Below are 15,692 nucleotides of genomic sequence, written 5' to 3'. Positions count from 1 at the left end.
ATCCTAGAGAATCAACTAAAAAGCTAGTGGAAATAATCAACAACTAGCAAAGTTGCAGGATACAAAATAAACCCACAGAATCATCAGCATTTCTATATACTTCCAACTCATCTCAGAAGCAATCGTTAGCAAAAGAAATTCCCATTAAAATCACCACAGACAGTATAAATTATGTAGGAATTTATCTGCCAAGACAAACACAGGAACTATATGAACACAATTACAAAACTCTCTCCATAGAATTAAAACTAGCTCTAAGTAATTGGAAAAACATTAATTGCTCATGGGTAGAATGAAATAACATAATAAAAGTGACAATACTACTCAAAATAATTTACTTTTCAGGGGCCATACCCATCAAACTACCAAAAAACTTTTTATAGAATTAGAAAAAACAATAACAAAGTTTATTTGGAAGAACAAAAGATCGAGAATATCAAGGGAAATAATGAAAAAAAAATATCAAGGAAGGAGGCCTAGCAGTACCAGATCTTAAACTGTACTATAAAGCATTGATCATCAAAACCATATAGTACTGCCTAAGAGACAGAAAGGAGGATCAGTGGAATAGACTTGGGGGAAGTGACCTCAGCAAGACAGTCTATGACAAATCTAAAGGCCCAGCTTTGGGGATAAACATCCACTATTTGATAAAAAAAAAAGTGCTCGGAAAATTAGAAGACAGTGTGGGAGAAATTAGGTTTGGATCAACACCTCACACCCTACACCAAGATAAAATCAGAATGGGTGAATAACTTGAACATAATGAAGGAAACAATAAGTAAATTAGGTGAACACAGAAAAGTATACTTTTCAGATCTTTGGGAAACAAAAGATAATTTTTTGCATTCAAGGAAAACTTTTATTTTCAAGTGTATCCACAAAACGAGTCAATATTACAATATTTTATAAAAATATTAAGTTTTAGGGCTACCATTTTTTAGTTTTAAAAAGTATTTGTGCCAGAGGGTTTTTTTTCTGCCAACTTTCATTTTTGGTTAGGGTATATTCCACATTAAAATTTTAGAGATGAAAAGTTGTTGGGAAAAAAAAGCTTTAAATGTATAAAGTTGATTTTCTCAACAAGTTTAAAAATACATAACCATTTAAAATGAATACATATTAAGTTAGTGTTAAATTTCTTTACTATTCAAATGTTATTACAAGGAACTATTTCCATTCAGTTAAAACCTAATGAATACCAGCATCATTTTCTGGCTTTTTTTTTCTTTAATGACATTAGTACATAAATAGATAATTGTGTTACCCTTTTTAAATGCTTAGAAAAATTACAATTTCATAGTTTACATAAAGCCCTTTAAAAATCTGATATCACAGGTTTATAGAAGGTAAGGGAAAATGATATGATGGCACTATTTTTAGAAAGATCCATTTGGTAGAGGGATTCAATACTAAGTAGGTAATATAAACATGAAAAATCATAATCTTTAGTACCAGAATTCTATTGCCCACTTGCATTAAGGTTTTCCATCACATTTTTTAAAAATGCCTTGAATTTTAGCAGATACCAAAGGATAAATTAAAGTTTTCATGATTCATTCAGGTAAATGAAAGTTATAAAACTTCATTTCCCATCCAGAGACATATGATGTTATTGCTTAATACAAGGTATAACTGCAAAGAGAAGCTTAAAAAGATAACATAAATGATATCCTTCAAAGATATTTCCTTCAAAAACTACATTTATTGCAAGGGGAACTCTTTTTATGGAATTACCTTCAAAACCAGCTTGTAAGTCAAACAAGAAAAGTAGCTTAATTACAGTCAAAATCTCTCTTTTCTAAACCTAAGGGTTAGGTTAAAAAAAAAAAGTTATCCCCACTTGATCCTCAACCATGTTTGTTCACCATAATTATTTTGAATTTTGGGCTATTTCCAAAAAGCAGATCCATCTACAAATGAGTAAGAAGATCTGTCACTATTGGGAATATTTAAAAGAATAAGTTGTGAAGGCAATTCCAAACAGGTTCCAAAAATGTTTTGGGCAATGACAGCATTGTTGGAATAAAGGGTATATAAGCCTTCCATGTTGACTATGAAGGGGAAAACACAGAGTTGGATGTATATTTTAAAAAATGAAGCCATAGAGCCTCATGATCTTAGTCACATTACTTATGTCTGAAATCACAGAAAATAGTTACATAGTTGGTTGTTTTGAATGCCAGAAGAGCTATGTTGTCACTATTATTAGATCAACAATAAACACTATGTCCCTCTGCCTTTATTTTTTCAAATTCTCTTTTCCCATTTTCCTCTTAAATACCTCTTCTTCTGTCTGTTAAATGTTTTATTAAAAAACAAGCAAAAGTACAATCATTCAAATCCCTGCACTAGTGACATTTTACATTTGTGGCACCCATCACCATGAGTACATAGTTACATCTCACAGTACCAATTTTATTTTTTTAAATACACTGTCTAAAGATTGACCTTTTTTTCTTCTTAAGAACTAAAGATTAACAAATATTCCCTCAGATTGTAGACTATGATTTCAAGTCACAAACTGTCAGCTTTTATGATCATAATCTCATAAAATATTAGCACATTTCCTAGATACCTCATTATTCTAATTGGAGCTAGTCAAAACATAATTAAAAAGAAAACTCTTATATGCTATTTTCCAGTTACATTAAAATAAGTATTAACAGTGCATTATCCTTTCCAATTTCATTGCCTAACACCTAACATTTAATCAAGTTATATACTGTTTAGATTTATTTTTCTTCTTTCCAAAACCTGGATTATCTCATGCAAAAGGAAAATTAAATCAATGTTATAGATTTATCAAATTTTATTAAAATTATGAATGGAGAAAATTTTACAGAACTGGAATGGAAATGTTTGGTCCAATACCAAAAAGTTCCTTGATTTAAAATTATACTGAAAGCATCATTTTGCATTTGTGTTTATCTCCCATGTTTATACACAATGCTAAACAATTTTCCCCTAATGTCAAAATTCTGAGTTTGGGGGGAATAAAGAAAGGAAGGAATTTACAAATAGTAGCCTTGTTGCTATTCATCATGCCAACACTCATACTGTCATTAGTATCTTAGTTAGAACTTCCTTTGGACCCTGAAATAAATTGGAAAATTGCATCATTGGGTCTTTAGAGTTTAACACTTAAAAAAAGTGGTTTTGTGCAACTGTATCTGGAATTCCAGTTTGCCATGAAAAACATGCAGAGTGGAGAAAATTTTCTTCTTTGGATTCCTTTACGTAAGTGAGGAACTCTACATAAGTTCTTTTACATTTTGGCAAATTTGTGCATATAGTGTAGGGTTGTGACTTATAAATTGTCACCTGGCCGGTACTGTGGTTCTGTAGTGTGGCATTTAAAAGAGTGGATGCCATAAACTGTAAGAGTTAAAATGGTTGAAGGCTATAAACTGTAGTGAGTAAAAATAGTTGAAGACTTAAATTGTAGTAGATATAAGAATGGGTGAGTAAATTGTAACTGTGGAAAATATGTTTTCACTAGTGTCTTGTTTAAATCAATATAAGGTGGTCACCAGGGAAATATTCCCAATTATGAATATACCCTAGTCAACTGGGTTTTATAGAGACTTTAATTAATAATACAATGAGGAATCAAAGAAAGAGAGAAAGAATAAGAAAGGAATAAGTATGAAGGGCCTTAAGCCAACATGGCCTAGACCTGAGTCTTAAGAGAGAGAGATCAGTCAGTCTTTTATCACTCACCATAAGATCTGTTCAAGCGAGGACTCAGGGGGACAGAATCTCCCCAGAGGGAGTTCCAGCCAGAGTCAGCCTCCCTTGAAAGACCTCCTTAGAGATTGTCTCTCAAGAGCTCTTTCTCAAGAGATCCTTTTTCTTATATAGGGGGTTTTCTCCTATGTCACCTCCCCTAAGTTCTTCCATCTACTAATCACAGTAGACATTTTCCAAAGGACAGCCCATTCAGAATTCACAGCTGAGTAGATTAATCCTTTTAGCAATCCACACCTGAGTAGGTTAGAATCTTTGAGCAAGTTTCTCACCTTTTTGTCCTGGCAAGTTTACAAGTTGCCTGACCTTTAATAGGTACTTAGCACCCCTTTATATTAATTCTAAAAATAGGCATGGCTTAAGTATGGGTGTAAGCATTTCTCATTGTTCAGCAAGGAGTTTTCTTCCCTAAAGCAGGCTTAAGTACGGGTGGAGTAGAGGTCTTCACGTTTTTTATCTAAGTAGCTTCACTGTTTAAAATGGGGAATAGTTCCAATAGGGAATTGTCCCAATAAAAAATTCCCCAATGGGGAATTTTTAACATTCACAAGTCTGAGAAATTTCAAGATTCAAAGTAGCAGTAAAGTAGTCTTTTAAGAAGGACTGAATATATTCAAATGGTCTTTCATCAGGGTCCTTATTCCAACAAAGGTTCATCAGCTCATGGAGAGATTCTGGGCAGTCCTGAGGACAAGGAATTCTGTATCCCCATTCTACCTGTTCCAAGACTTCACGATTTACCATCCCTGGATATGTCACTCTACCCTTTGTTACAAGTTCTGTTAGCAGAATTCCAAATGACCAAACATCAGATTTAATTGTGAAATGACCATATAATACAGCCTCAGGAGCTGTCCACTTGATTGGAAATTTGGCTCCTTGCCTTGCAGTGTATTCATTATCTTCAATTAGCCTGGCTAATCCAAAACCTGCTATTTTACAAACAAGATTATCTCCTACAAGGATGTTAGCCACTCGAAGATCTCGGTGGATGTAGTTCATTCTTTCGATATATGCCATACCATCAGCAATCTGTGCTGCCATATCAACCAGTTGTGGGAGCTTCAAATGCTTCCCATCTCCTTCTTTAAGGAAATCTAATAAGCTTCCTTTTGACATAAATTCAGTGACAATATAAATTGGTTCCTAGAAACAACAGCATATAATGGAACAAGTTTATCATGTCTTAGTTTCTTCATGATCTGAGCTTCCTGAAGAAAAGCTTCTGGCATCATTGTACCAGGCTTTAGTGTTTTGATTGCTACTTTTGTCATCCCATTCCATGTTCCCATCCATACTTCACCAAAACATCCTTGTCCTAGCTTAACTTCTAGACGTAAAGATTCTCGAGGGATTTCCCAAGCATCTTTTGCCAAACTTTGAGTCTGAGGTTTCACAGTGGGACACACAGTTGTTAACTTATGGCACAAGCCATCAGCATGTTCTCTGTAGTGTTTGACTAGTTTCTGTAAAGTATCAAATTGTGCTCAGGTTGTGATATAGTATCCACCATTGTCAAGTTTCCGAATTTTGTAGTGTTTAACATTGTCACCCCTTAACTCATCCCAATCACGAAGAGAAAGGGAAAAAGTACCTTTGGTGGTTTCACTTTCTCTTACTAAGAAGATACCTCTTTGGTTCCCAGGATTGAGAAGTAGCCTATTGTAGCAGTCCACCCCTAGCTATGGGCAAGGGGAACAGTTGGTATGTACAGATTGCCTTAGAAGAGAGCATGCTCAGTCTTGAGCATGCTCAGTATTGCACATGACTGGGGAAGCCTCTGACCCTTGACCCCAGCTTCCCCCAGGTTAGGCGGGAACACAGATTTCTTTGTGCTCACCTAGTTAAGAGAAACCACACCTATACCTTGTCATTAACCAATGAGAATCATCCCTATGTACTGTGTATATTTGCATATCAAAGACTATTTAGCCCAGCAAGCTCCGCCTTAAGCTCCATCATTAAATCTTCTCTATCTCTTTCATCTCTCCGACCTGTGTGGTATTAAATGTGGACCTCTGGACTGGTAAAAACCTTCGAAGTGGTCCTTTGATCAAAGCTTGACTGTGGCTTATGGATAATTAATAAAGACTCATTCCTGCCACCTCATATCTCTAATTTGACTCTGTCATCCCCCTCGTGGTATCTAAAACTTCTATCCTGTCTCTATCTTCCTACCTTAAAGTTTCTCTCCCCTCTGAGGAAGCTTTATATGGCGCCTAAATGTGACCAGGACTCACCTGGCACTTTCTCGTGGCATTCAACCCTTTTATTTCGCACAGCTGGTGAGAGGACGTGTCCATTCAGGCGAGGGCACAAAAGGAAGGCTGGTGGTGGCGGCAGTCTGAGGGAGTTTTCCGGTTCTCTTGGCCAAGAACGGTAAGTCTTCCTCTGCTCGAGGTGGGTCACTCCTCTGAACCCTGCTCGACTCTTAATGTCGTTGCTTGACGGGGGAGGAATGGAAGTCTCAAGAGCTTAACTGCCTGAGACTAAGATTGGATCAGGATGAGGAAAGCGCATGGTCTGTCAGAGCATGATTCTCAAACTATCTCTGTGAAGGAGTGCCATTCCCCTCCTCCACCTGGGCCTGCTAGTACAATGCTATGCCGTAGCCCCCTCTCCCTGACCTAGATCTCTGGAGGTTAAGAAACACCTGAGGAGCAGTTTGAGGGGGAGGGGAAGAAGAAAAAAAAATCTGACCTAGCAAAACCCTCACCAGGGGCGACTGAGAACTTGGGAAATCTCTATCTGAAACACAGTTGCTAGAGCATAGTGAATTTCGAAAGGAGCAACTGGGAAAAGAAAAAGCAGGAGTTAAGATTTCATCAGGACAGTGCAAAGTCAAATTTACCAGCTCCTAAGACAAAAGCTCTGAGAGCCAGGCTGCTATTCATATGGAAAAACAGTCAGTTTAGCAAACGTGGGAAAGGCTAGCAGAAAAGAAGCAAGGAGCAAGCTAATCTTCATAGGAAGATTCCTGTGCCTTTTCAGGAGAGGTCTGACTCAGATGCATTTGAAAGGCTTATCAGGAAGTGGTTGCTTTGACTCAAAGCAGGGCATTTAAAGGATCAGAATAACTTGGAAAAAGGGATTAAAAAAACCAACCTTTTTCTAATAAAACTGCAGGTCTCAGCAAAATTAATGAATTAAGGTAATAATCCTGAATTAGGTTAAATTCAGAACAGCCTGGGTTGTAAAGATATATATTGCGATTCTGTAACCAAAGGCAGAAGAATTTTTTTAAAGCAAGCCTCTACACTCATTTAGCATTTGAAAAAGGTCCTAGGAACTCTTTTGTTTGAGGTCCAGCCAGGTAAATGCAGGCTTTACCTAGGTGATTGCAAATAATAAGAAGCACAGTGAGGTGAGATCTGGGAATTTGAATCATTTTAATTTGGGTTGGATATAGGCAAAATTATAAAGGAATGTCTGCTTATATTTCTTGATAGAGGAAGTTAAAAAAGAGAATTAAAAATCTTTCTCTGACTTTTGTCATATGCCACAGAATATCAGGACTAGAAATGTTTTATCTGTAAAGAAATTTTGGTATTGTAAAGATTAAAATTTAGGGGAGATGGGGAGACTGAGGCAGGTAGAAATTAGTTTCTCTCTGCAAGGAGTATTATATTTTTTAGAGGTTTATTAAAGGATAAAGATGAAAGAATATACAAGTAAGAAACATGTGTCTAGGCCAGAGGCCTAGACAAAATAACCTCACATCACGCAAGAGACTCGCCTGCTCCAAACAGAAGTCCAAAAGAGCCGAGACCCCTCAAAAGCCTTTGAATCAGCTTAAATACCTTCTCAATCTCTGCCCAGGTGAGATTACAAGGCATTCTGGGGAAGCGGAGAAAAGGCTCATGGGGATTGTAGTCCTGTATTCGAGTCTATTTTTTACAGTATAAATCACAAAGTAGTTAAAGGGCAAACAGAAAATTTCAAGGTTTGGGCTTAAATCTGAAGCTGCATGAATTTTTTCTCTCTAACAGCCACTTGGAAGATAGCATCATAGCCACTGAGGTTCCAAGTTTTATCACTAACGCTGTAATTGGCTAGAAGGAAACTTTCATGAATTGGAATATGATTTAAGGGAATTTCTAAGGCTTTCTAATTTCAACTATGGAGGAAATATTAACACTTTTCTAAACAGGAAATAAAAGCAACAAGATAAATATTGAGCAGAGATTATTCAAACAGCCTGTCTGCAGTTCAGAAACTTTTTAGTGGGCATATTAATAGACCTGTATCCAGAAAGCAAACAATTTATAACTAGAATAGCTTTTACTACGGAAAAATAAGACACATGCTCAACAGAGTAAAAGCATGGTTAGAAGGATTCAATCTGTTTACCAGTAGTTAATTATTAAGTGATTTATTAATTATTTGAAAGAGGCAATGCTATCATTTATTCAAATTACAGATATTGAAGCTGATCATGATATTGAAAGGAGACCTATGATAATAATGCAAATTCAAAGGTTACTGGCACAATTTGATTTATTTCTTCAGTGAAGATTTGCAGGATTAGCAGATGAAAGTAATAATTCTAGTCACAGTATCAAGATCTTTTCAGTTATGAAGTTAATTGCAGTAGTTCAGAAATAACAACTATTGTGCAACTGTTTGATAATTCAGGCATACTTTTATAGCCTAAGACAATGCCATAATTTTAATAATTTAATAATTTTAATTAATGCCATAATAATAATTTTAATAATTTAATAATAAATTTTAATAAATTTTAATAATTTTAATAAAATTAATAAATAATAAATTTTAATAATCACAATGTGAATTTTTTAAAAAAGCAAAAATTGTGTGCAGACAGACAAAGGTTTAAGATCCCAGCACACATGGGTCAAATCATAAGTGATTTATAGTATGATGTTTTTATGATTATGGGTTTGAAAAAGCAAATATTTAAGCATCTATACATGCTGTTTTGCAAAGGCAAAGGTGCAACTGCTGTTTTGAGCAAACAGCTGCTAGCATTCTCTGCTCTAGCAGAGGGCCAGATCTGTTGTACATCTATATCCTGCACAAGCATGTGATATTGCTTATCAATGCTAACTGTTGTGGATTAATTTCACCCCTGAGAGATATCCACTGTATATTTTGGAGCAAAGGATGCATTTCAACATGCTCTTGGCACAAAGGTTGAACTGTGAGAAGTGATGGGAGATACTTACTCTCCTGGTTTATGGGTTCAAGCTCAAATGAAGAAGTGAGCAAAGTGATTACAGATCCTCTAAATATCTGTGCACTACTATCTATTCCAAACGGCTTGGAATAGCAGGGCTTTTAACAGCAATGCAAGGGCTGAATTGCATAGCTCATGGCTTACATGCAAGCTATGGTGAATGGAGCTCAAAGGAATTCATGAGCCCCAAGGTTCAAAAACTGAAGGTATATCTGTTCTGTCACTTTCTAACTTTTTAAGACCCAATGAGGCTTTCATTTGGGGTCGAGGTTTTCTGTTTATTTTCTCAGATACATGAAGTCCATGGAAGATGACTGAGAGCATCTGATGGCAAGAAAATCTGCCCAGAAGAAGGACAGATGGCAGAGGTGTCTGGCCCAGGACACCAGAAATGCAGCACATGAACTGTAAAGGCACTGACACTGCCCTATAGGCAGGTCTGACGCACTATCCACACAAATGTACTTATATGAAACACAATTTACATGCAGAAGAATATCATTAAGTCATGGACAGATATTCTGTTCTATGAATATATGGGTATTTGGTAAAAGATCTAACTTTATTACATGCCTGAAAATTTTGAATAGTATTGGTACAATGTGTAACTTGAAATCATTTTATTGGAATTGTTCCATGTTAGCCAAATTTGATCAAATACCAAAGGGTACAATTGGGAATGTTATGACAGTATAAGGAATGCTGTCCACTTGCAGCACAAAAGGGTATTACTACCCAAAATGTAATTATGATTATTGTCTTAAAGGGTACATTATATTTGCAAACAACATGTTTTTGTTAGAATCAGACTTATATAGAAGGCAATTTTGTTAAGCTGTGACATTTCCACTTTCATAAGGAAAAGGGGTGGATATGGTATCACTAATCATCTATCTCTTCCACACCCCAGAAGGAATATAAGTTGAAGCTATGCAATAATCAGTATTGAATGTAATGATAAAGATTACATTGCGTGAGATACCTGAATTGGGTTGAATATCATCAAGATATTAAGACTGTAATTAAGACTGTAAGGGACCCAAGGGGATGATAACGTTGGGTCGAGGTCTTGTTTGTATGTTCACAGATAATGAAAACAACTGGTCACCCATGTCATGCTTCATGCCAGCTGACACAGACCAGGAAGAGAAGCAGATGGACGCTGTTGGCATCAGCTATCTGCATGCCAGCCCAATCCAGACTTGCTGGAAGGACACTTCTCTGGTGACTAATATCACTCCAGAACAATGACATTACACTATTAGAGACATTTGCTATTAGACCACTGATGGACACTTGTCATGCTGACATCCATTGAGATGTGGTACCCAGAGCAACATCAAGTATGTTAACTCAGAAGGACTAAATCACACTTGTGTCTGTACAAGACACCAGATATGTCCCACACTCCAAAGGCTTTGCTATGGGATTGAAATGAAATAGCTACAATTGTTTAGCTACTAATGTATACCCTGTATTTTGTATATGATACTGTCAAAAGGAATGTATATTGTATGCATTGTGAATCTACCACTTGTATTGTAAGAAATGCTGTTATCAACAAGGGTATAGACATTGGTATGACTCTCCAAAGAGTAGGAGACAGACAACTTTCATTCATAGCATAGATCTGATACCTCTGACAACAAAAATGAGGTGCTAAGCAGAAAATGCTGCACATGCATGTCTAATGGACAGATGACACTGATGTTACTCTCAAGAAGGGATGAGAGATCAGGCAAGAGACACTAGGAAATCTTTAATCAGGAACCTGAGTTATTGTAAGAAATCATCTACATCCAGGCAAAGATTATGTTCCTGACAATACCAGGATGGACATTACATACTGACTACCATAGGTGTAGTTAAGTGTGAATACCATTGTTAACCATTACTCCTGATACCCTGTCTTTGTGGGTAATATCTTAATAGGAAAAATTTCTTGCTCTCTCCCAACAGTCCCAGAATTCAGAAGGCCACAGGATTCGGGATCTATTGGCTTCCCTTTCATATACTGGAAGACGTTCTGGTATATGGAAGTAAGACCTCAGGAGCAAACTGAGGACTCTAGGTTTGACAATTTCTGTGGACGCGCAGTCATTGTCTCTCCTAGGTGGAACAAATTATTATTACACAAATGCATGGAGCAAGGGCAAAGTATAATCTAAGTTTTACTGTTTGGGAGTATGGATTGAAAACATGACACAATAGGCACAGATAAACTTGTAGAAAAAGCACATTGAATATTATACACTGACAACTAGGAATGAAAAAGCTATGTCAAATTCTATTGGTACAAGAAACTGTAGAAATTGTTTCTACGTGAAATAGGTACAAGACACAGTAGACACTGTTTCTATGCGAACAACAACTTAAGCTTCTATCTACCCAAACATTGGTTTGGTAGAATGAATTTTGCAAATATTGGTAATGGTATATGCTTGGTTATCATATTGATGGATTTATTTATACAAGCAGAGATTTACATAAGAATGACATAAGAAATATGCAGTCAGAACTTGAAATATTACTTCATTAGCACCATCATGGTTATTTAAGCTACAATTGAGAATGTAAAGTGTATGGGAATATTGGTATTTGTTAAAAATTGCACTGTGATGTATTAATGTTTTTGCAAGGCCTGTAATGGTGCAAAATTATGTTCATATACAAGGCGAATGTTGAGCTATTTAGATCAGGAATTAGGAATCATTTGGGATATAAGTTCTGATATTTCACATTGGCTCAGTTTCAAGGATACCACATAGACAGTGAGCCAAGAAAATTTTGTATTAATTTTGGGATCAGGTTCCCAGGATCATTTTCTAAGATAATTTGACGTGTGATAACATGGTCCTCCAGAATTGTTCAGAGAGGATGGTTTTCTTTGAAGGGATCTCTCCCAACACACAAACAAAAAGAAAAGGGAGAGGAATCTTATAGATATCAGTATGTTCATTTTAGAGAACACTTTTGATTCATTTTCAAGTATTCAACTTTGATTTTTCTGTTGCACAATTATTGCCAGAATTTTTAAGTACAAGGAAAGTACTAGTGATGCTCTGATCCAGAATTACAGAGGTGCAAGTCTGTAACTTTCAGCCACAGGGGATCTGAGACTGCAAGAATTTTGATAGCAATTGTTAATTTTCAGATGACCATTCTGGAGAGTGATGTCTGATTGCATGTAAGGGGAATCATAATGAAGCTTTCATTATGAACCAGACAGCCTCAGCCACGATTATACACTTTCCATATGAAATGGATGTTTGAGGTTGGGAAATGCAGAGACATGGGGTACTGACACTCTCAGTCTCTGGATGTCCTGGCATCGAGCTACCAACCAGTTTCCTATGTGGCAGGGATCTGGCAGTGAGCACAGATAGATCCCTAAAATGCAGTATCAGTACGAGAGAAAGGAAGGACTTATCCTTCATCTCCAGAGATAGCATTTTGCTAACTGTTGAAAAGGCTGACAACTTCTGATAGTCCAGACTGTGAAAGGTGGCATGTTTAATTATTGCACCTGTCATGTGAGCCATAGAATTCTACCTCATTAAACCAGGATCAGTAGCGTGGAAATTGTTTTCTTAACATTTTTATAGCTACTAAGACTGTTGCATTGATTGTGAAATGCAGACAGGCAGATAAAAAGATCAGTTTGGGATGTTTAAGATTGATCACTGAATCAGTTTATGCTGAGGTTCACTCTTGATTGGTATATCTAAGTTATACAATCAGGGTGGATTTTTCATCTCTGTATCAGAATATGATTATGCACCAGAGTGTTTGTATTTGTTAATGCTGTAATGTTGCTACATTTTGATATTGCACTATTTATTGTTATGTCAAACAAAAAGGGGGAGATGTAGCAGTCCACCCCTAGCTATGGGCAAGGGGAACAGTTGGTATGTACAGATTGCCTTAGAAGAGAGCATGCTCAGTCTTGAGCATGCTCAGTATTGCACATGACTGGGGAAGCCTCTGACCCTTGACCCCACCTTCCCCCAGGTTAGGCAGGAACACAGGTTTCTTTGTGCTCACCTGGTTAAGAGAAACCATACCTATACCTTGTCATTAACCAATGAGAATCATCCCTATGTACTGTGTATATTTGCATATCAAAGACTATTTAGCCCAGCAAGCTCCGCCTTAAGCTCTCTCTCTCTCTCTCTCTTTCAGGAGCTGATGGCTGTCTTGGCAGGAGCTTGACCTTTAAATCTTCTCTATCTCTTTCATCTCTCCGACCTGTGTGGTATTAAATGTGGACCTCTGGACTGGTAAAAGCCTTCGAAGTGGTCCTTTGATCAAAGCTTGGCTGTGGCTTATGGAAAATTAATAAAGACTCATTCCTGCCACCTCATATCTCTAATTTGACTCCGTCATCCCCCTCGTGGTATTTGAAACTTCCATCCTGTCTTTATCTTCCTACCTTAAAGCTTCTCTCCCCTCTGAGGAAGCTTTATCTCTCAGCATCTTTTCTGCCCATTTTGCCAAAATACCACTCTTCTGCCTGAATGGAGTTGGCAGGAGCTACATAATTGCTAGGGATATATCCAGTCTTTCCTGTAGCTATGGATCTTGCTTCCCACCAATCTCCTTCCTTATTATTAATTATTTGAAATCTTTCACTCTTCTTAAAAGAAAGATCTTCTGTAGTTCTACTTTCATAATCATATAAGGCCATGAATATAGTAACACCACCTGTTAGACCAGTAGAATGTGGACTTGGCATAGATGAAAAGGAAGAAGTAGCACCTCCAAAAGGTGTCATTCCTGCTGAACCTCCAAATGGTGCCATGGAATGACTGGAAAAATTAACAGTTGATTCCTTTATTGAAGATGACTGGCACCGTAGGGTAAGTTCTGATCCAAAATGACAGACATTTATACTAATGGGCTCTGAACTGCTTTCAGTTCCGTATTTCATAGCTGGATCTTTGTCTTCCTTATTTTAACGCACCCCATTGCTGATTCTGTTCTTGTCCGCTCACATGAGTGGCGGCTGTGGTAGTGGCTTCGGTTGGAAGATGGAGGGGAGAGGAAAGCGAGGTGGAGGCAAGAGTCGAGGGATCCAGGCGGGCAGCGGGACCTCCATCTCACTCCGCCGCCCTCACCACCTCCTCTGTGAGAGCAGGTCGGCAGCAGCAACTAGCCCCAGACTCCTTACTTCACGGAGGAGGGAATTCCCGGGCTCCCCCCACCCCTGGCCCTCACTCTCCACCTTGAAACGAAAGATTTTAAGACCAATCAAGACTTAGAAAATATCACAAAATGCAAAATAGATAATTTTGATTACATTAAATTAAAAGGGTTTGTACAAACAATACCAATGTAGTCAAAATTAGAAAGGATGCAACAAATTGGGAAACAATCTTTATAACAAAAACCTCTGACAAAGGTCTAATCACTCAAATTTATGATGAACTAAATAAAAAAATACAATACAAAAAAATCAAGGCTTTTTTCAGTTGATAATGGGCAAGGGACATGAATAGGTAGTTTTCAGATGAAGAAATCAAAACTATTAATAGTCACATAAAAAAATGTTCTAAATCTCCTATAATCAGAGCAATGCAAATCAAAACAACTCTGGGGTATCACCTCACACCTAGCAGATTGGCCAACATGACAGCAAAAGAAAGCAATGAATGTTGGAGGGTAAGTGGCAAAATTGGGACTTTAATGTATTGCTGGTGGAGTTGTAAACTGATCCAACCACTCTGGAGGGCAATTTGGAACTATGCCCAAAGGGCACTAAAAGACTGTCTGCCCTTTGATCCAGCCATAGCACTGCTGGGCTTGTACCCCAAAGTGATAATAAGGAAATGGCTTATCAATGAATATTCATAGCCACACTGTTTGTGATGGCAAAAAAATGGAAAATGAAGGGATGCCCTTCAATTGGGAAAGGGCTGAACAAATTGTGGTATATGTTGGTGATGGAATATTATTGTGCTCAAAGGAATGATAAACTGGAGGAATTCCAAGCGAACTGGAATGACCTCCAGTAATCGATGCAGAGCCAAAGGAGCAGAACCAGAACATTGTACACAGAGTCTGATACACTGTGGTACAATCGAATGTAATGGACTTCTATATTAGTTGCAGTGCAGCCATCCTGAACAACTTGGAGCAATCTATGAGAAAGACCACTATCCACATTCGGAGTAAAAACTGTGGAAGCAAAAACACCAAGGTGAATTGAGCATTATATATGGGAGGGGGATGATAGGAGCGGAGGGAAGTAACATGAGTTTTACAACAATGGAAAATTATTCTAAATCATCTAATAAAATGAATTTTAAAAAAGAATGCAAGGAAGTCTATTTCAGGCTCTAAGATTTTTACACATAAAATAATTTCTTGCTCCTCAGAAGATTAGAAACTTCTTTCTCTCTTCAAAGAAGGAATCAGAAACTATATTGATTTGCGTGCTAGCAACAGTGTACTTTTCAGAGCAAATTTAAGTTTACATCCCTCAAGTATGACATCTAGGTGACAAAACAGATGGAATGCTGGACCTAGAGTCAGAAAAGGGCATCTTTCCGAGTTAAAATGTGTCCTCAGATACTTATTAGCTGTGTTTGTCACTGTTTGCCTCAGTTTCCTCAACTGAAAAATGTGTTGGAAAAGTAAATTACATAAAAATCTAGGATCCTTGCCTAGAAAACTCTAAATAGAGTCAGAAAAAGTGGGACACGTCTAAAAGGTTTAAACAACATTAGCAAAAATCCTTAGA

The 15,692-nt window shown here is 37.2% G+C and overlaps 1 protein-coding gene and 1 pseudogene across 2 annotated transcripts in view; both read right to left on the bottom strand.

Moving 5' to 3' along the window:
• The window catches only part of VN2R643 (vomeronasal 2 receptor 643), a 96,036-nt gene that overhangs the window by 62,046 nt on the left and 18,298 nt on the right, over positions 1–15,692 (bottom strand).
• LOC100026776 (tyrosine-protein kinase Yes-like) lies at positions 3,311–14,053 on the bottom strand (annotated as a pseudogene).

The sequence above is a fragment of the Monodelphis domestica genome, chromosome 6 (genome assembly GCF_027887165.1).
Source record: "Monodelphis domestica isolate mMonDom1 chromosome 6, mMonDom1.pri, whole genome shotgun sequence".
Taxonomy (NCBI): Eukaryota; Metazoa; Chordata; class Mammalia; order Didelphimorphia; family Didelphidae; genus Monodelphis; species Monodelphis domestica.
Note: the sequence above shows the minus strand (reverse complement) of the source record. Positions and strands in the feature narration are given on the sequence as shown.